Source organism: Manis pentadactyla, chromosome 5, assembly GCF_030020395.1.
Source record: "Manis pentadactyla isolate mManPen7 chromosome 5, mManPen7.hap1, whole genome shotgun sequence".
NCBI classification, from domain to species: domain Eukaryota; kingdom Metazoa; phylum Chordata; class Mammalia; order Pholidota; family Manidae; genus Manis; species Manis pentadactyla.
This window is the reverse complement of record NC_080023.1, coordinates 158,106,711-158,121,695: the sequence shown is the minus strand read 5'-3', so window position 1 is coordinate 158,121,695 and position 14,985 is coordinate 158,106,711. Positions and strand designations below refer to the sequence as shown.

Genomic DNA, 14,985 nt, shown 5'->3' with positions numbered 1-14,985 from the left:
CCCGCTGCACCCAGCGTGCATCCTTGGGGCCCACAGGATGCAGCACAAGGTCCCAACACCACCAACAGGTAACTGCAAGCCCAGCTGCCTATGCCCTGCCCAGAGGACCCAGAGGCAGAGGCTAGGAGCAACTCCCAAAGGCAGGACTGAGTCCTACTTGCCCACACTGCCTACAGATCTAAGGTACAGGAGAAGGGGGAAGGGGGCTTTCTGCAAATGGCCAACTGGTAGCCAAACCCACGTTGTTTCTAAAACTAGGGCACAGGAGAGAAACGGGAACAGCAGAATTGTCCCCAAATAGAACTGTGGTTCATCTGGTTCCAGGGCCTTCGGGAACACCTGGCAGCAATGGGGGTGGGGAAGGCAGGTGGCCACTCTCAGGGCTTCGAAAGCAAATCTAAAGTTGGGAGGGCAGGAAGGTCAACATCACCACAGTGAGTGCCCACACGCTGCCCACTTCCCTCAGGGCCAGCCCAGACCCTGGAAGGTGGGAGTCCTCTCCCCATCAGCCCCACCTAGCAACAGGGTGCTCCTTAAGCTGACCCACCTCTGAGCCTTTGCTCATGTGGATCTCTCTCTGGAATGCTGCTGCCCCTTCTCTCCAGTCAGAATCCTGCCCATCCTTGTAACCTTGACCACTGACTAGGCACTTTCTGTAAGTCTGGCACAGGTGGGCATTTGGGGGAATGGGCTTCACAAAAGTCCAATGAGGAAAAGACGCCTGCCCTGTCTCATAGAGGAGGTAATCAAGACTCAAAAAGAGAAGCTGTTTGCCCAGGGGACACACAGAGGAGGCAGGTGGACCAGGTGAGGTGGCAGGACCAGGGGCTGGCAGCCACAGAGCACCCAGACACCTGGAGGGGCCTGGTTCAGCCTCCGAGTCAAGCCCAGCCTTGAGAACTTGACATAACCTGGGACGAAGTACACAGAGCACAGCCCCATGAGCCCAGACAGAATAGGATCCCCTACCTCCCCCAAACCCCACCCTTGGTGGCTGCTGACTGGTATGATGTGATTAAATTATCTGCCCTTCAGTATGCATAGACCCATTGCATAGATAGGAAAATTGAGTTTCCACATCTGGAAAGTGGGGATGTGCCCCAGGAACATCCTAGCTGCAATACCGCCCTGTGGCCTAGAAGACACTATTTCCTTTCTCTGAGTCTCAGTTGTCCTATCTGGAGAACGGGACTGTCAGTCCTTTGCTCTCCAGGTTGACACCAACTATAATAAAATAACAGCTAACATTTACTGAGCACTTACTATGTGTTGCCATTGCTGAGGGCGCTGTGCACAATACCTCACTTAGTCCCTAGAACAAGCCCATGGCATGGATACTGTCATTAGGCCCACTTCTCAGATGGAGAAACCAAGGCACAGAGAGGTGAACTGACTGACCAAAGTCACACAGCTAGTGGGAGCCAGCAGTTGAGGTGGAGAAGAAGTACCTGGGGTCAGGGGTAGGGCGGCTTCCCAAGGAGTCGCTGGCCTCCACACCATCCTGAGAGGATCACTGAGGAAGAGCTGGAGGAGGGCTCAGGGCTCAGGCAGGAGGTGGAGAAGGGCTCAGTCTGGGTGAGGCAGGACAGGCCTCTGGTGTTCAGGGGGCCCCTGAGCCCAAATCCTGGGCAAGTCCCTGTTTCTATGAACCTCAGTTTCCCCTTTGTGAAAGGGGCCCAGAACTACAGCCTTGCAGCAGTGTTATGAGGTCACGCACCCAGCACCGAGCAAGGGCTCAACTATGTCCCAAAGGAATGGATGACTATTGAAGGAGTCCCGGGGGCTGCGCCACTGTGGCTCACTGTTCCCTCAGGATCTCGGCTGTAGCTGACTCTCCATGCAGTAGGGATGGGAGGTGGGCACAACCTGCCTCTTCTCTAATTCCCACAAGGAACCTTCCCAGCTCTGCCAGCATTCCTGGCTGTGTGACCTCAAGAAAGTCACTTCACCTCTCTGAACCTCCAAACCCTCCTTCTGACAATACATGCAGGCTGAGAGAGTGGCTCCTGCCCTGGGAGACTGGAAGCTCACAGGGGTGGGGGCAGAGTTCAGTGGCATCTGCTCAGGCAGACAGCCCCGGGCCGAGCCTAACCTGAGGCCTGCTTCCCATGTACCAAATGAAGGTTACTCTGATGGGTCCGCCTCCCGCCCAGCCCTGCTGGAGATGCTCAGAGGTGACTGCGGAAAGCGCTTTGTAAACTGTAAAGCGCAGCATCCTTGGGAGTGCTGATTATCGCGGCACTACTGCCTTGGAGGCGAAAAGATCCTCTGCCTTGCCACCTAAGGCAGACTGTGCCAGAGCCATGAGGGAAGGCGGAGAAGGCCCAAGGGGGTGCAGGGGAGGGAAGTACGGGCTCGGCTGGGGCCCAGAGGCTGCTCAGTCACAGCCTGGTGGAGGCACAGGCATTCTAGCCACGATAAGAGTACTGAGAGGGAGGGCGTGCTGGGCACCGGGGCCACAGAGGCAAAGGCAGGGGCACCCCAGGGCAAGCGGGAAGATAGCCAGTGGTTTGGAAAGTGTTAACACTCACCTGAGCGAAGGGAAAAGTGGGCAGTGATGAGGGCGGCACTCCGGTCAGAGCTCTGGCCCAGACCAACAGCACCTCCAGGAGCCCTGGCCCACCTCTTCCTGAGCCTCAGCTGCCTCCCCCCAAACACACAGGCAGCAACAGCTCCTGCCTCTCAGGCCAAGCAGGCAAAGATGCAAGGAACGCAATGCCACTTTTGGAGAGATGGGCCCATTCAGTGAGGGGGCCTTGAATGCCAGGAATTAGGGCATTGGGAGGCCTTGACAAGTCACAGGTGCCCAAGGACTGAGGCGGGAGATGGCCTCAGAGAGGCTGGATAGAGCTGGAGGCTTCCAATCTGCCCAGCCACCAAACTTGTCTGTCTCTAGTTAACCTTCTCTCCAGCCCTGCCCCATAGGACAATCCTGCCACAGACACAGGTATCCTATCTCAGCCCTAGAGATCCCAGATCAGGTGGCCGGCAGAGGCTCAGAATTCCCACCTTATCAGGGAACTACCTTCATAATCGAAGGCACTCAGAAATATTAAGCACTTACTGTGTGTGGACTCCGAGCCACAGCAGACCTACTTTGGCTCATCTGACCCTTACACCACCTGTCAAAGCTGGTATGGGCACTGTCATCCCCATTTCATGGATAAGGAAACCAAGGCTCAGAGCAATCATTTTCCCATAATTATACAAAGCAAATGGTAGAGTCAGGATTCAAACCCAGAACCAACTGGCTCCAAAAGCCTTGCTACTTCTAGTCCCTCTATGTCACAAGCATCCATTAAACACCCCTGATGTGCCAATCCTAGGAGCTGGGGGTTCCCTGCAAAATCCCAGGACTCCAACTCTGAGTGGAGATCCATCAGCCAGAGCTGGAAGCCCAGAAAGTCAGGATCACCTGCCTACAGCAACACACCCACCCTATTCCTGGGGAAAGATCTCAGCCAAGCTGGGTACACACTCAGATGCAATCAGGTGCCACCAAGCACCCAGAAGCCAGAAGTCTGGACTCACACTTCACTGTGCTAGGTGACCATGGCCCCAACCCTTGGCCTCTCTGAACATCAGTCTCCTCTTCGGTGTGAAAGGAACAACATTTCTGCCTACGCCATGATGGGGCAGAAGATAGAATGGTTCACCTTCCTATGCCTGGCTGGGGAGGGCACAATGTGAGGACATTGGCATCAGATGGAGTAAGTCAAGGCAACAAACTTGGACAAAGCAGGCCGAGAAAAGATAATCAGACCTCAAGGGGGAGGCCAAGCTTCCCAACACACCCAACACCGACCTCCATCCCCCAGCACCAGGAGTCTGCCTGGTCTCTCGGCCCAGTGGGTCTGAGGATTCAAAGGACCCGTATCCACAATCTCTCAACAACTCCACAGACCCTCTGACATCCCCAGCATCAAAGAGGACCCCATCCAGCCTGCCCTTGGAGAACTACCCTGTTAGGACCCTCATCTCGGAGCCTCAACGTACAAATAAGGAAACCGAGGGCCACAGCAGGAAGGGACTTGGCAAAGATCATCCGATTCTCCTCCCCTCTGCTACTCATTTTATTCTGGAACTTCTCTGGGTAGTTCCTGGGGGAGGGAAGGGACTGGGGCCCAGGTTGCAGGGGAAGTCATTTGTTCACTGTCCCCCCAGAAAGGAGTGGGGAAACAGGGGTTCTGGCTTCCAGCCCTGGGATCCTCCCCAATCCACCTCCTGACTCTACCCCACCCAGGCTGTACTGTGGGAGAGCGCAGGCTGGCTGGTTAGGGAGAGCCCTGGATCAAAAAATGAGAAATGTGCATTTTTCTCCCAGCTTGGATAATATGTCCTGGCTCTTTCTGGCCTCAATTCTACCATTTGTGAAAAGAGGTCAGAATGTATCAGGAATGACACACTCATGGCCCAGGTATCATGCTCTCTATCCTCTGCCATGGCAGACATTACTAATCTATCAGGGCACTCTTTCCCATGAAGCCAAGACCGGGCCTCCAGGTCTGGGGGCTGTAGGCCCTAAGCCTCCGAGAGGGAGGGGAAGGGAGAAAGAGGTATGAACATTACTGAGCGTCCAGTAAATTCAAGCTGCTGGGAGACATTAGCTGATTCAATCTTCTCAAGGGAGGGGTACAGAGGCTGAGGTTCGGAGAGGATAAGTGACTAGCCTTTGGACATACATCTCGGAACAGGGCCTTGAACACAGGAGAGGTGTCTACAGGGCCACTAGGAACAGTGATACAGAGCCAAGCCTCCTGATGAGGATCTAACCCATCCTCCCCTTGGCCCTACAAGTGTAAGCCCCAGGCCCATTTCACAGCCTCAGAAATTGAGTCACAGGAAGAGGGTGTCAGCTGCCAGAGGAGGAAGGACTTGAGTCTGTGTCTGGATTCTTCCCCGCCCCTACTTATTGAGTTAATGTGTGCTAAATACTTTATTTCAGTCCTCTTGGGACATCCTGGGAGCCATGACTCATATTATCCCACTTCACAGATGAGGAAACTGAGGCAGCACAGAGGAAGTAACCACCCCTTCCCCACCCAGGGGCTCAAGTGAAAACCAGGGCAGTTTACCATGGAGATAAGACAGTGGGAGCAGTGAAGGGGAAATAAAGGGCTGTGGGAACCCAACAGGAGATAGAGGCGTGGGGGGCACCCAACCCAGGCAGGAAACGGCTGCTCCTCTCTGGGTTTTAGTACTGACATCTGGGAAAAGGGCCAATCTTGCCTAAGGCAGGCTTTCAGGACGCTGGGCTGAGGTAGACCAATAGTGTGCTCTCCCCAGTTCATCCTCCAGGCGCACAGAGAGCAGAGCAAGACTCAAATTTCCCAGCACATGGGTGGCCTGGGCTGCCAACATCTTTCCTAGGCCAGTCCTGCCCAGACCAGCACCTTCAGACTCAATAAGGTCAACCACTCAAAGCCTTCACCACACAGCTGGCAAGGCCAGACCCACGGGCCAACCGGCCTGCCCAACACACCACCACTCAAGGCAAGCCCCATGTCCCTGCGGGCCAGGAACTTGTGCCAGGCACAGGGCATCCAGCCCTCCTTTAACCTTCACCGGCCAGGGTGATGTGACTGTCCCCACTTTCAAGACAAAGACACTAAGTCTCAGAAAGATACAGTAAATGACCCAAAGACACAAGTGGAGATGGTCAGAACTTGAACAGACCCCTCCGCCTCCTGAGCCCTTACCACCTTTGGTCTCCAGCTGTCCCCTCCCTGCTTCCCACCTCACTCCCCACCAACCCGCCCCCCCACCCCCCCACCCCCCGCATTGCACTTCCCCAACCCCTGGCTCTCACCATCTCCTGCCTTCCTGCCAGTAAACTCCTGCTCTCCTTTCAAAGCCCAGCTCAAATACTTCCTCCTCTTGACACCTGATCTAGGCCCCCATAGAATACTTGGGAGTCCGGTCCACAGATGCTTTGGCTGGTCTGTATCCCATGCCTCCAGCGCAGGGTTTCTCACACAGAGACACCAATCAGTCCCTCCTGTGAAGATGAAAGCCAAACTCTTCCCAGCGGCCCACAAGGCCCTGCATGGTCTAGCCCTGCTGCTAATAACCCCTATTTCCCCTCACACCCATTCCCCTTAACCCTCTATGCTCAACTCACAGGCTTTCCCACTGTCTCTCCAAAACAGCACACATTCCCCCACCCCAGAGCCTTTGCACATGAAATTCCCTTTACCTGGCAAGCCCTTCCCTAGCTCCATGCCTGGCCAACTCCTACAAGCTTTCTTCAAGATTCCTCTGCACCCTACGTCTTTTTCTCTGAGCCCTTATCACATCCGTGATTATATATTAATTTATTTGGCAACTTGTTTGCTACTTGGCTCACCCTCGGGTCTCAAACTTCTGGGAGGCCAGGGACCTATTCACGATTCCCCAGCAAGGACCTGCCCAAACTGACCACTCTCCACAATCCCAGGGACCCTTGGAAGTGTATGAGCAGAAGGGAAGAATGAGTACCCTCTGCCCTGCTTTGCTGAGCAAACTTCTGCTCCCCCTCAGCACCACCTCCTGGAAGCCTCCCAATGCCCCCTACAGCTCCCACTGTCAAGCCCATCACCATACTACTCAGCCTAAATTCAAAGCACATAGCAGGTGCTCAGTACAGGGTCACAGATGTTTAGATCTAGGCAGGTTTGGGAAAATGGGGTCAACTGGATGGATTGTCAACAGGTCACTGAGCCATCTCCTCCCTGGCTCCTAGGGCTTGGGGGAGCCGGACACTCCTTCCCACCCCCAGGGGATGAATCAGGGGAGGGGAGAAACAATAACAGGGACTGGACTGTGGGCTGGGGATAACTCAGGCTCCAGGAAGAGGCTACGGGAGAGGAGGAGAGAGCCAGGGAGCCTTCCTGGGAGAGGTGGGCCTTAAGCTAAGCCTTAAAGACAAGAGCAGATAAACAGCTCATGGAGGAGAGGGCACTCCTGGCAGGGACACCTTCAGGAACAGAGCCCCAGGAGTCACACAGGAGGGCGTTGGCAGGCAGTCAGCTGAGAGAGGTGACACACCGTACATCAATTCCCTGGGTGGAAAGATCATATCATCAAGGCACCACGGCACCAAAAGGGCCTCATGGCTTCCATGTAATCACTCATTAATAGTCTTTGCCAACACTGTCCTGTGCCTGGTCCCATGCTGGGAACCCCTGCTCCCCTAACCCTGGAGGGGTACAAAGGCAGCCAAACTGGGGTCCCTGAGGCATAGGTTCTAATCCCAGCTTCAAACTGTGTGACCTTGGCCAATCACCTCCCTTCTCTGAGCTTTAGTTTCTCCATCAGCAAAATGAGGATAAACAAGAGTCCCTGCCCTACAGGAGCTGCTCAGTAGATGTTAGAAGCTATCACTAACATCGACCCATTTTATACTTAACAAAACTGAGGCCAGACAGAGCAGTGAGTTACCTAAAGTCACAGCTACAGAGTGACAGGACTGTACTTCAGCTGTTTCAAGGGGTTATGAAGAGGCTTTTTAGGCACCGATCCATCCGCTTCTGGAAATGCGCCCCACTAAGGACAGCAACCTTACCTCCCACCCATTTTATACAATTCACCAGTGAACTGCTCATTTATTGAGCACCTACTACATGTCCAGCCCCTACATGCAGAAATGCATATTTTCTGCCCTGAGGATCCCCATTTCACATATAGAGACTCAGAGGGGCAATCCCTTGGCCTAGGTCACCCAGTGAGATGAGAAGACTAGGTGTGTTGCCTCCCTAGGCAGGAGGCTAAGAAAAGGGTCGGCAACAGGACCAGCCTGGCCCATTCTTGAAACCATGTCCGATCTCAGCTGCACTGTGTCTGTGCCTGGACTCACCCCACGTGACTCAGGGACCACTTGCCCCAACTGTACAAAGTCCCTAAAGCCCAGGAAGCTTCACCCAGGGATACACACTTGCTCTGTCCACTAGCAAGTCAGCCTGAAAGCTCTGCAGCTGAGCTGATAACCCACAGGTGAGCCCCTTCTGTTCACCCCCATCCTTCCACCAGCCCAGCAGGCCCACCTGCCACTGATGAGGATCCCCAGATCAGAGAAGGCAGGCAGTTGTCTGAGGATGCACAGCAAGGCAAGTGGTGGCCTCTGTTGGGATTCAAACCCAACCCTACCCCCAGCCTACGCAAACAGATAGATGGACCCAGCCTGGTGGTGAAAACCCAAAACTTTTGCCAACTTCTGCGCAGGCAGGCAGCTGGGCCTGCCCAAGGGCGAGGCTGGGGGCTGGGGGCAGTGGGGGCCAAGCACCCTCTGGCCCAGTCCTTCCCAGGCCAGAGGCACCAGGCCCTACCTGAAGCCCCACAAAAACAGGGAGGTTCTGGTGCCCCGGCCCCCGCAACCTCTGCCCGGTTTCCCCAGGCCCACCCTGCCCACCCCCTCTCCACCTCCCACCCCAGGCTGGGGGCGCCAGGCCGGCAGCTGCGGCCAGAGGCGGCGCCTACTGGCTCAGATTTCAGATTTGGCCTAGACCTGGCCTGGGGGCTCGGCCCGGCTCGCTGCTCTCAGGAGTCTCGCAGGGGAAGGGAGAGGGAGAGGGGGTCCTGGTGGACAGGAGCCTAGGCTCCCCCCGCCCCTCCCCCTCCCCCTGCGGCATCACAACAAAAGGCCGCGCGGGGCACGTCCCTGTGCGCCCGCGCTGTGCTCCGGGATCGCGGCTCAGACCTAGGGATGGGGGTTGGAAGGGCGGCCGAGGGCCCCCGCGGCCCGGCGATGCGACGCCAGGGTGGTCCCCGGGCGGGGGCTCGCCATGCTGGCCGGGACTGGGGGCCCGCGGAGGGGCGAGGGGCGCTCACCTGGGCTGGCCAGCAGGCGGACGCGCCGGCCGACAGACGCACGGAAGGGCGGACCACCAGACGGCCCGAGGATCCGGCAGACGGCGGCCAGGCCGCTCCGGCTCCCAGGCCGGAATGGATTCCGGGCCGGGAGGGACAGACCGAGAGAGAAAGCGAGGAGGAGGAGGAGGAGGAGGAGGAGGCGGCGGCGGCCCGAGGAGGGGCAGAGGGAGGGAGCGCGAGCAGGAGGAGGGGCCGGCAGGCCGCCGGGAGGCCGAGGAACGAGGAAGCGTGCGGGCACCGATTCCCCGCCGGTGACCGGGAGAGACCAGGGCGCGAGCCCCTCCCAAACTCGAGCCAGGGGTCCGGAGGGGCGGGAGGGGGCGGAGGCGGGGACACAATAGCCGCGCCCTCGCCCCGCCCCGCCCCTTGAGGGAGCCCCACCCTGCGGGACCCCCGTACACGCCGGGGCCAAAATACGCTCCGTATCTCCCTGCAACCCACTCACCCTATTCACCCCACGTCTGTCTTTCTCGCAATTATTAGTAATAATAATAACATTAGCGCTAATGGAGCGCTCGCTCCTTGCCAGGGACCATGCTAATCAGCTCAAGCTGACTTTGAGATCTATTCCTAGCAACCACCTGGGCGGCGCAGGCCGACGATTTACCCCATTTTACTGATGAAGCAACTGAGGCACAGAGAAGGGAGTCACCTGACAAGAACAAGAACAAGCCTTGGACCCTGGCCTTGACCTGAGCTTCCCAAAGTGGGGACTGAGGCTGAAGCGACAGTGTAGGGCAGAGCAACAATTATTTTAATAGATGTGCTCATTTTAATGTATATGTTTTTTAAAAGCAACTAAGGAAGCTCATCAGAAATCATTGAGTTCTGGATATGCTGCTAAGAAGGGGGTTGAAGTGGGTACTTAGTGGTAATCACACTTCCAAGTAAATTAAAGGCAAAGTACGTCTGGATGTGGGGGACAGGGAGAATTGCAGAGAAAGGGGACATTGAGGAAATGCCACCTTGGGCCACAAAGCCTTCCCCAATGACCATCTGACCCCAGCTTACCCTGCCACTTCCTGGCCCACTGTTGAGGGTGGCACCCCACTCTTAGCTCTCCACCTATCCTCCTAGAATCAGGGCACACGGTGAGGTGGCCTGAATCCAGCTTTAAATACCAACATCTAATTCCACTTTCTTTCTCTGAAAGTTCTCCCATTTCACAGATGGGAAACTAAGGCCCAGCCAAGTCAATGGCACAAGCCCTGGGCTTCTCCTGAGGGAAGCTGGGAGAGGAACACTAAAATACGGGAGACAAAAGCCTCAGAGTACAATATAGCTTCCAGGAGAACAGGAAGGAGCAAGGCCTAGAGCCAGACTGATCTGGGTTCAAATCTAAGGTAGTCGCCCATCTGCTACACCTTGTACTAGTCCTTCAACTTCCCCAGCCCGGTCCCTTTGCCTGTAAAACAAGAGTGAACATGGCCACAGAGGATTCCTGGGAAGATTAGCAACTTCTGGACAAGCACGAGGTTGGCTGGGGCTATGTTCAACGAATGGTAGCTCTTAACATTGGTAAACTGAAGCCAGAGTGGGAGGGGGCTGCTCAAAGTTCCACAGCAAGTCAGCATCAGGGCCAGCACCAGAAGTCAGCCTGGGCTGGTGATATGGCTGCACTTTTTTGCAAGACCGGCTTAAAGATTAACTGCAGCTTCCCAGGATTCTGGGCAGGCCCCGCTGTTGGAGAAGCAGTTTCCTCGGTCCTCATCCACTCTTCAGGCATGTCTGAAGGCCTTTACCTGCTCCACTGGACTATGGTAAGAGATTAATCCAGGAAGTGCTGGAACTGTCACTTCCCACTTGCAACAGCTGATTGTACTCATCTCTTCCCAACTCCATGCTCAATGATGTCATGTTGGTAGCTTGGTATCAGCCACGGTGGGAGTATTTACACCTTGGAACTGGGCAAATGTTATAAACCAAGGCTTTTTTTCCTTCCAGAGTGCTAGTTGTTAAATATTTACCAGCACATCACTAGATCCATCCCCAGGAGTTCAATGGAAAGTTCCAGCTTCTGCTGGAGCTGGGATGACAAGAGGGCTTAAAAGCACCAACTTGGCACCCACAGACCTGGGTTCAAGTCCCAACTCTGCCACTTCTTGGTTATGTGGCTTTGAGCATACCATTTCTCTAGGCCTCAGTATGCCAACCTGCAAAATGGGCTGAAGATAGCACTTCCCTCAGAAGGCTCAGGTGAGGATGGAATGAGGTGATGTACGCTCAGTATATGTGAGCCTTCATTCATACCCCTCCACACTCTCCTTAAGGAGTGCAGGCGACTGGGACAAGGCTTGGTTCTGCAAGCACAGAGGCAGCCTTCCACCCGCAGCCACCGCTGGCTTCAAGGGCTAGGCTCAGTGGCTGAGGTTCTCAGGGACACTTCAGGAGGATGTGGCCAGCACAACAGTTTCATTATTGAGTGCTGGAAGCATTCATTATTTTCAACCATCCCTCTGGGCCTTTCTTCAGGCTGTAACTCCCGCCAGGAATACTCACTCATATCTCTAGCTTCCCAACCCTTCCTGTCCATTATGGTCCTTAGTAAATGCCCCCTCCTTCAGGACATGCTCAAAACCCTGATGGAGGCACACCCCAAGTACATTTGGGATTATGGCCTGGCGCATACCCAGCACAGAGCAAATGCTGCCCAGTTGGCTAGACAGAACACACTGGCTAGGGATACCCAAATACAAAAGCTCAAGTTCTATGTGAATGAGGCCCTCTCTGAGCTTCAATTTACTCACCAGTTGAGTGGGGCAACAACCCTACCAACTCCCAGGATTATGCAGACGCAAGAATTTGCTGATCTGCTCTGGTGGATAAGTAAGTGTCACTTGGTGCATTATTTTGCTTAAAACATTCTTAGTAAAACATCAACTCATTGCTTAGTACCTGAAAATCATTCCTCATTATTAATGAGTAGCAAACATCTATTGACCACCAACGGTGTACACAGCCGAGCCAGGCCTGGAACATAAAAGGAGGATATTTTCCCAACCCAAAGTGCCCAGCAGGTGACAGATACTGCTAATGTCAACATCGTTGAGATGGTGAGCACCGATTGTGCACAGTCCACTGTCTCTGGAAACCTCCTCTTCCCTCCTTCCCCCTGTCTGGGTCAAAGCCACAAGTGAGGGCCGGAAGGAGAGTGAAGCCCGGCCCCACAAACTAGCAGCAGACCTTTCCCATAATGTGGGATCATGGGTGCTGCCTGCACCTCACCCAAGGCCCTGGTGGCTCTGGCTTGATTGCGGCCTGTTGGCTATGGCCATCCTGAGCCCAGCCCACCCTTGGAGCAGCGACTCAGAAGCTGACCTATTACAGTCACTCAGAAGGGAAATTCCAGACCAGCCCTGTCATGCCCCACATGGATGCTGCAAGTTGTCTGCTCGAAGCCACCAGCCTCAGGGCTACAGGAAAAGTGGGCAGGCTCCAGCCTGAGGCTGTGGCATGGGCTTGGCACTGCCCATAGCCCTGCACTTTACAGTTTACAGAGAAACACCCAGCTGGTCAGCACACCAGCCTTATCTCGCACTTGCCAGCCACTCAGATCTCCTTTGCAGAACTTAGTCCCCTTCCCTCCTTGTAAAGCCCGCCTCCCTGCTGCCACTCCCTCATAGATCATCCACCCTGAGGCCTCCTCACTCGCTGGTCCCTCTGCCTGGAATGCCCTCCACCCCAACCCCTGTCTAAGCTTTATTCTTCCTTCCTCTGGTCAGTCAATATTTCCTAAGGATCCATGACGAGCTAGGCTCTGTGTTAGGTGCTTGGGATACAGCAGCGAAGAAACCAGGCTTAGTCTCGCCTTGGAGTTGCACATGGCCTGGAGGAGCAGGGAAGTGTAATTAGCACGCAAGGCCAGTGGTGAGGCAGGAACCAAGGGCTGGAGGGGCCCCCAGCCCAGCGCGTGTGGTGGAGTAGGGGGGCCCGGGAAAGGAGGAGGTTGTCTCTGGAGAGTGCAGAAGCCAGAGGAGATGGCTGCAGGTGAAATGGAACAGAGGGAACAGCATGAGCAAAGACACAGAGGCTGAAAACACCACTGTGTTTGGAACTACAAGGACAGCGCTAATGGAGCAAAACGTGAAGGGCAGTTTGGATGGGGGGAAGTGAGGCGGGAAGGGTGGCTGCAGGAGCCCTGAAGACCCTTGGATGCCCCATTTGGCTTCTGTCCTGGAGGCAGTGGGGAGCATGAAGGGTTAGAGCAGAGAAGGGTCTAGGAAAATGAGCTGTCCCTGAGTGGGAGACAGACTGAGGGGCAGAGAAGAGCAGTCTGTGCTGATGGCAGCCACAGCTGAGGGCCAGCTGAGGTGGAGCCCCGGCTGACATTTGTGTGTGGAGGGGGGTGGCTCATACCTGCATTCCAGGACATGAGGCCAAATGGGCCTGAAGGCCTAAAATAGGAGACACTATAGAACTGTCCCCAGCCCTGGGAGAGTCAGAAGGAGTGAGGAGCAGGTGGGCATGTTCTCCTTCAGGGGCCACTGCCAGGAGGGGTGGCCAGCCGCCAGCAGGCTCCTCCAGCATCCACCCAGCCTCCAGGGGTGGAGAAAGCAGGCACCTGAATATGCGAGGCCCGAGCAATGACGTGCATATGACAGTGTCAACCACTGAGTGAGGGCCACACAGTCAAAACCCTCATGGCCTCACCTTCTGGGGCTGTGTGGCCAATTCACAGATGGGAAGTCTGAGGTTCAAAGGTACCTCTGCCCAGGCAGGTGTCACAGGCAGAAAAGACCTGCCCGTGTGAAAATGGGGGAGACACGTGAAGGCTGAGTGCCAAGAAACAGCCATTTATCCCCTCACTCCCCTCAAGCCCCAGAAGAGGCCCCAAGAGAGACAGATACTCTCCCAAGGTCACACAGACAGCCACCGGCAGGCAGAGCTGGCCCCCCTCCAGCCCAGGCCTCCTTCTGCCACGTCTCAGAGTGTTTGTGAGAAAAGATGAAAGGAGTCAGGGTCCTTGATCTGCTGGCCTGGCAGGAGGGTAGAGGGCAGGGTGGAAATCTGCAGCCAGAGCAGTGACCCCACTGATCAGAGGGCACTAGAAACCTGCTGAGCAGAGGAGACAGCCTACAACAGGAGGGCTTCAAAGAATAACTTGTAAAAATAATCATCACAACAACAGCTCATGGCCACTGTGTGCAGGGTTCCTGGGCAGTGCCCCATGCTGGGCCTCTGAAGGTAGCATCTTGTTTGTTCTATGTAGTGCTACAAGGTAGACGCCATTGCTGTCCCCACTGTACAGACAAGGAACCAGAGGCGAGGCGAGGCGACATGCCACAGTGAAGGAGTACAGACCCTTGAATTCAAATGCAGGCAGAATTCAAGTCCTCTGAGTCTGGAACACAGGCTCTGTGGTTCCGTCCTGCTCAGACCATCTGTGAACCTTGGCCTCCACATATTTCACATCAAAGAGGGAGAGGTGGGGCCCACAGGGCCCAACCCAACCTCTGATTCCCCCCACCCTAAGCCCCCATTTCCACCTCATGGAATGTCTCCATCTCCCACATTTCCCAGGCCTGTTGGGAAGATGGAACGTAGCAATGTTCTGTGGGAGTTCTTTGAAAAATAGATAACGAAAGATACTAAAAGATACTAAAGAAGAAAATACTAATACAATATCCTGCCCTCAAGTTGGGGGGCATAACTCCCTGCTTCTTAAGTGTGGGCCTCTCACAGTGATATCTTCCTTCCAAAGAGGACAGCATGGAAATGGGGAGGGGCAGGGAGGTCACTTTACATGGAGAAACCTGACAAACATTGCCTCAGCCAGTGGTCAAGGTTGACATCCGCAGGGATGTACCCTTGATATGATGTGGTGAGAACAGCACCTCACCTCTGTGGCTGCTTTCCCAGAACTCATAATCTCAGTATAATTATGAGAAAAACATCAGACAAATTCCAATAGAGAGATATCCTACAATATAGCTGATCAGTTCCTAGAACTGTCAAGGTCATCAAAAATAAGGAAAGTCTGAGAAATTGTCCCGGCCAAGAGGAACCGAGGGAGACCTGATGATTAGATGTGAAGTTGTATCCTGGATGGGGTCCTGGATGGGGGTCCTGGAGCAGGAAAAGGACATCAGGGGAAAAGTAAGGAAGTCTGCACTAAGTGTGGACATTAATTAATAAGAG

General features: G+C 54.9%; 1 protein-coding gene across 4 annotated transcripts in view; it reads right to left on the bottom strand.

The window, feature by feature from the left end:
• SRC (SRC proto-oncogene, non-receptor tyrosine kinase) overlaps window positions 1–9,083 on the bottom strand; it is a 52,646-nt gene extending 43,563 nt beyond the window's left edge. The window contains exon 1 of one of the 4 annotated variants that reach the window (XM_036902328.2): window positions 8,806–9,083. The gene's annotated coding sequence lies outside the window, so the exon portion shown is untranslated. The remainder of the gene's footprint in view (window positions 1–8,805) is intronic. The other 3 variants (XM_036902327.2, XM_036902330.2, XM_036902331.2) reach the window with 3 other exon arrangements.
• Between the last annotated feature and the right edge of the window lie 5,902 nt (window positions 9,084–14,985).